The following is a 6,000-nucleotide window of genomic DNA, read 5'->3' as shown; positions in this document are numbered from 1 at the left end:
GAATCTTTTCGTTCGTCGTGCCACTTTTTCGTAGATTTGTGTGTATGAGTTCGCAAGCTCTTTACTTGGACTAAAACTTTTCTTTTAACTGTTTATTTTTATTTTATACCAAAACTATTCACTTTTCCTTTACTTGTTTAATAAACCATGTTTAATCAACCTTGTTCAATTAACCTTGTTCTGCTACCATGTTGAGATTCGAGTTTTTATTTGGGAAAAGTTGATCTTATGCTTACAAGCTCTTTCTAATGAAGAAGAAGAAAAAGAAGCTTAATTACAATCGTTATCGATAAGGTCTAATTCACAATAGCTTATTATAATATTATATACTATACGGAATATCTAATTTACACTAGCTTAAATATAAGTAACTCTAGATTATTATATTTATACAATTCAACACAAACAAATGTAGAAGCGCAAATGAGCAATATAGATCAACAAAGGGCAACGATCAATCCTAATACAAGTAGGAATTCCTCCCTAGAGCAGGTTTTGGGTATTAACGTACCACATACATTGCATTATACGGTTCATCAGAGACCCACTAGCTCCAGATCCCTAAGCTCGGATTTGGCACAAAGACCCGACAAAGTGGGGCACATATTATCGAACTGGAAATTAAGGTTCTCGGGATCGGGAGACACAATAGGAGTAGATAGTTTCATCTACAGAGTCGAGGCTCTGACACATCAGACATAGGGGGATTAGAGGGGAATTTCTCACTCTTTTGCGGGAATGCAAATATGCTATTCGAAGGAAAGGCCTCTGATTTCTTTTGGCGTCATCTTAAGACCGTAGGAGTGGTGCGATGGCAGGAGCTTTGTGCAGCCTTAAGGAAGCAATTCCGGGATTCAAGAACTGATGTCGATATTCGTCAAATGATAAGGGACAGAAAGCAGAGGAATAAGGAATCATTTGAAAGCTTTTATGATTCCATTTTAAAGCTTACTGACAGACTTAGCAAGCCCATATCCGACGAAACTCTAGTGGAAATAGTGCGGCGTAATTTACGTCCAGAAATCCAGCATGAGATTCTGAATTGAAACTTCGATTCTATGGAGAATTTGACGGATACGGTTAGGTTAGGTTAGGTTAGGGCGGTGATGCAAGGGGGTCATAGAATACCCCCTCGCTTCCACTTGAGCCGCTAGGGCTCCCCCCCCCCTTCCTGTCTACCAGGGTGCATATATATGCCTAGACTACCTATGGCGGCCCATGGTCCCAGCCTGCTTTTTTAATGAAGGCAACCAATCCGCGTGGAGAGATCTCTGAGAGATCGCTAAGGTCCGAGAGTTCTTCGGACCCGAAGTGTTTGAGTCTGCTGCGTCCGAGTGCCGGGCAGTGGCATAAGAGGTGCGATACCGATTCTACCTCCTCTTCATCCCTGCAGCTCCTGCAGAAATCATTGTGGGGGACTGCAAGCCTGGCCGCGTGTTCGCCTATCAGCCAGTGCCCAGTGATTGCCCCAATCGCTAGGCTGCATTCCGGTTTAGTCAGAGCAATAAGTCTCGCCGATCTTTTCTGAGAGCGTGTCGGCCAGATCAAACGTGATGTTCTACAGGTCTGGAGATTACTCCATTTCCTATTGGCTGACAGGTCGAATGCACTTTAGCCTGCAAGTAGCCAAGGGTATGCCTACAAGTTCTTTCTCCGGTAGGAGAAGGTTGGTAGTCCCTGCCCTAGCTAGTTCATCTGCAGCACAGTTTCCCTCGTGGTCCCTGTGACCGGGAACCCAGATGAGGTAGATGTCATGCTGTTCAGCCATCTCGTTGAGAGATCTGCGACAGTCATTGACTGTCCTGGAGTTGGATGAGAATCCGACAAAAGCCTTGAGCGCTGCTTGACTATCTGAGAAGATACATATTGTGCCCCGATTGCCCCTTAGAGCTGGGGATTCCAGTGCTTCCCTAATGGCTACTACTTAAGCCTGAAAAACACTGCAGTTGTCAGGGAGTCTGAAGGACTCCTTTAGGCTCAGATGCTCGCAAAAGTAACCGCCTCCCACCTGGCCGTTAAGTTTTGATCCATCTGTGTAGATATGAATGGAGCCCTCCGGTCCCGGTATCCGGGCATCCCATTCCTCCCTCGAGGGGATTAAGACTTTGTAGTTAGTGGTGGGTTGGTCGACGGGCACACAGTAATCCTGGAGATTACTCCATTTCCTATTGGCTGCCAGGTCGAAAAACTCCCTGCACTTTAGCCTGCAAGTAGCCAAGGGTATGCCTACAAGTTCTTTCTCCGGTAGGAGAAGGTTGGTAGTCCCTGCCCTAGCTAGTTCATCTGCAGCACAGTTTCCCTCGTGGTCCCTGTGACCGGGAACCCAGATGAGGTAGATGTCATGCTGTTCAGCCATCTCGTTGAGAGATCTGCGACAGTCATTGACTGTCCTGGAGTTGGATGAGAATCCGACAAAAGCCTTGAGCGCTGCTTGACTATCTGAGAAGATACATATTGTGCCCCGATTGCCCCTTAGAGCTGGGGATTCAAGTGCTTCCTTAATGGCTACTACTTCAGCCTGGAAAACACTGCAGTGGTCGGGGAGTCTGAAGGGCTCCTTTAGGCTCAGATGCTCGCAAAAGTAACCGCCTCCCACCTGGCCGTTAAGTTTTGATCCATCTGTATAGATATGAATGGAGCCCTCCGGTCCCGGTATCCGGGCATCCCATTCCCCCCTCGAGGGGATTAAGACTTTGTAGTTAGTGGTGGGTTGGTCGACGGGCACACAGTAATCCGTACCCCCCTCAGGCATGAAATGGTGTAGGTCCAGTCTGGTATGACCGAAACTATTTTTGCTCCATAGATTTGCTTCCCGCAGTCTTATTGCGGCCAGAGTGGCTGTCTTTACCCCCATAAGTTCAACTGGTAGTAGGTCAAGTATAGTGTCTAGGGCATCACTAGACTGCCTGTTATACAGACTTCCGCCATGCGCTGCATCTTCCTGAACTTTTCCCTGCATGTGGAGTTGTCTAGGGCGTGCCACCAGACAACAACACCATAGAATAGAATTGGTCTGATGATCGCTGTGTATAGCCATCTGACCATCTTCGGGGACATTCCCCATTTCAGGCCTACCGCCTTGCGGCAGGTATAGAGTGCTATTGCCGCTTTCTTAGTCCTATCAGCGGTGTTCAGCTTCCAGTCCAGTTTCCTGTCTAGTGTGATACCTAGGTACTTCGCACTATCACTAAGAACTAGTGTTTCTCCTAGGAGCTCCGGAAGTCTTAGGTTAGGTATTTTGTACTTCCTGCTGAACAGCAAAAGCTCTGTCTTGGACGGGTTGACTTCCAGCCCGTTCTTTTGCGCCCAGGCGGACAGAACTTCGAGCTTCCCTGTCATTATGTCGCTTAGCGTCTGTGGGAATTTCCCCACGAAGTCAATAGCAACATCGTCCGCGTACGCAATGATCTTACATCCGCCATCCTCTAAGGATCGTAGTAGGCTGTTAACCGCCACGTTCCATAGTAGTGGTGAGAGTACACCTCCTTGTGGGATGCCCCTCTTGACGTATCTTCGAATAGTCGAACCTCCAAGTGCAGCCTCGACACTCCTGTTAACCAGGATCTGCCGTATTAGGTGAGTTGATCGATTGTCTATTCCAATTCCCGTCAGTGCGTCGATTATTGAGCACGGTAAGATGTTGTTGAAGGCCCCTTCTATGTCTAGAAAAGCCACAAGTGCGTATTCCTTGAAATTAATCGCTCGTTCGGCGATCATAGTGATATCGTGCAGGGCTGTTTCAGTTGATCGGCCCCTTTTGTAAGCATGCTGAGAGCATGAGATGTCATTTGGGTTAATGTTAAGTTGTAGATGGAGACTTAAGAGTCTTTCCATAGTCTCAAGGAGAAAGGAAGACAGACTTATAGGTCTGAAGTCCTTGGGGGTACAGTGGGATGGTTTCCCCGCCTTGGGTATGAATACAACCTTCGTGCACAGCCATGCCTTTGGTATCATACCAGTAGTGAAGACTGTGCTGAAGATTTTCTTAATCCATTTCCTTAGGTTAATACCGGCTCTGGATAACTGAGCTGGTAGAATACCGTCCGCTCCCGGAGATTTGAAGGGTTTAAAACTGTCTATTGCCCATTTAAGGTTTCTGTCACTAAGTAGGTAGTTGAGCGAGCCCTGGTGACCCTGGCTACGCATCACCTGGGTTGTTCCTTCCGATGAGCAACCCGGGAAGTGTGCGTTGATAAGGGTCTCCAGGGTTTCCAGGCTTGAGGTTGTCCAGCACCCCTCCGTGTTCTTAATGTAACCTGCGATGGGGGCTGTAGTAGAGAGAATCTTTCTTAGGCGGGCGGCCTCTGATGTCTCCTGAATGTTGGTGCAGAAATTGGCCCAGGCAACCCTCTTTGCCTTGCGCAATTCTTTGTTATATTGCCTAAGTTCAGCTTTATAGGTTTCCCACGCCTCGTCTGTGTTGGTACGGTGCGCGTGGTTGAAGGCCCTACGTGCATTTGTTTTGTAGGGGGCTAAAGACGAGGTCCACCACGGAGGCTTCTTCGATCTGTTGCTACCTATTCTTTTCTTTTGGCAGGCCTTGTGGTAAACTTTTGCACTAGTCGCAATAAGCTTGTCTACCATGGCGTTGAGCCCCTCATAGGTCTCGATGGTCTCTGAAGGCGGTTCGCCTAAGGATCTATCTAGTATATTTTTATAGAGCTCCTAGTTTGCCTTTCTAGGATTTCGTACTGCTTGCTTGGTGAAGTTTTCAAAATTTACTACTATCTCAATATAGCGATGGTCTGAAAATGAGTGTTTGTCAAGGACTCTCCAGCTGGTGATTGCATCAGCCAGGGAGTGCGAGAATAATGTGACATCAAGAACCTCCCTTCTGTTCTTGACTACGAAGGTGGGTTCTGAACCTCTGTTACCCACTAGAAGCTTAGAGCTGAGGATAAAATCGAAGATTGACTCACCCCTCTCGTTTGTGTCAGTGCTTCCCCACTGATTGTGATGAGCGTTGGCATCGCATCCTATTATTAGGTCGATGTCCTTCCTTTCGCTGTCTTCCACAAGCCGCCTGAGTAGCGAATGGGGTGGAGGTCCTAGGTGGTCGTGACCCATATATGCCGAGCATATTCTTAGATGGCCGTCTGGGCCCTCTATCGATGCGGCTACGTGATCTTCATTGCTGAAATTTGGTAGCAAGAAGGTATTAAGGCTTTTCTTTGCGAGTATGCATGCTCGCTTTTTACCTGTTACATCGGCTGTGTACAGCCTGAAGTCCGACGCCCGAGAATCCTGTCTCCGTGGATCCAGGGTTCTTGGATGAGGGCCACGTCAGCTCCATCCTCTGCAAGATGGAGCAGGAGGGCAGCGGAAGCCATCTTACTGTGATGGAGGTTTATCTGCAGGAATGTCAGGGACATCCTTTAGATTCTCCACCACAGTAACCTCCGCCTCGGTGTCGGAGCCCAGCAATGAGTCCTCCTCCATGTCGACGCCACCAAGAATCCTCGCCAGGTCACTCTCCTCTGAGGTGTACCCTTCCAGAATGTCCTCCTCCACGTCTGACATTCCTTCTGGGCGGACCTCTTCGGTCGGTTCCCCCGAGTCTAGCTCTTGTGCGTCCATCTCCAAGTCGATGCCTCCAGGTTTACTCTTCGCATCCGACTTGTAGATCCTCACCGCAACGTGCTCGAACCCGTATTTGATACGGCTACCAGCACCCTCCAGGATCTTCGCAGTCTCCTCATTTAGAGTGAGGACAACCTGCCTTCTCAGTCCCACTGCTTCCTCCACCTTGGCGACTCTCCAGTCCGCCGTAGGGAGTGTGGGATTGCACATTTTGAGCATGGCCAGAATGGTGGCAGGGTCCGCCGGCTTCTCTGTCAGCCATACGCGGGCCCTCGGTTTGCTGGGGATCTTGTCCCAGTCCACCGCCTCCAGTCTGGCTCCTGGGTAGACCTCCCCAAGCGACGCAATCATTCGCTTGTAGAGACTTACAGACCTCGCATCTTGGCACGCTATCACCTTGATGCTACCCTGGTACCACCC

Source organism: Drosophila ananassae, chromosome XR, assembly GCF_017639315.1.
Source record: "Drosophila ananassae strain 14024-0371.13 chromosome XR, ASM1763931v2, whole genome shotgun sequence".
Taxonomy (NCBI): Eukaryota; Metazoa; Arthropoda; class Insecta; order Diptera; family Drosophilidae; genus Drosophila; species Drosophila ananassae.
This window is presented reverse-complemented; position numbering follows the sequence as displayed.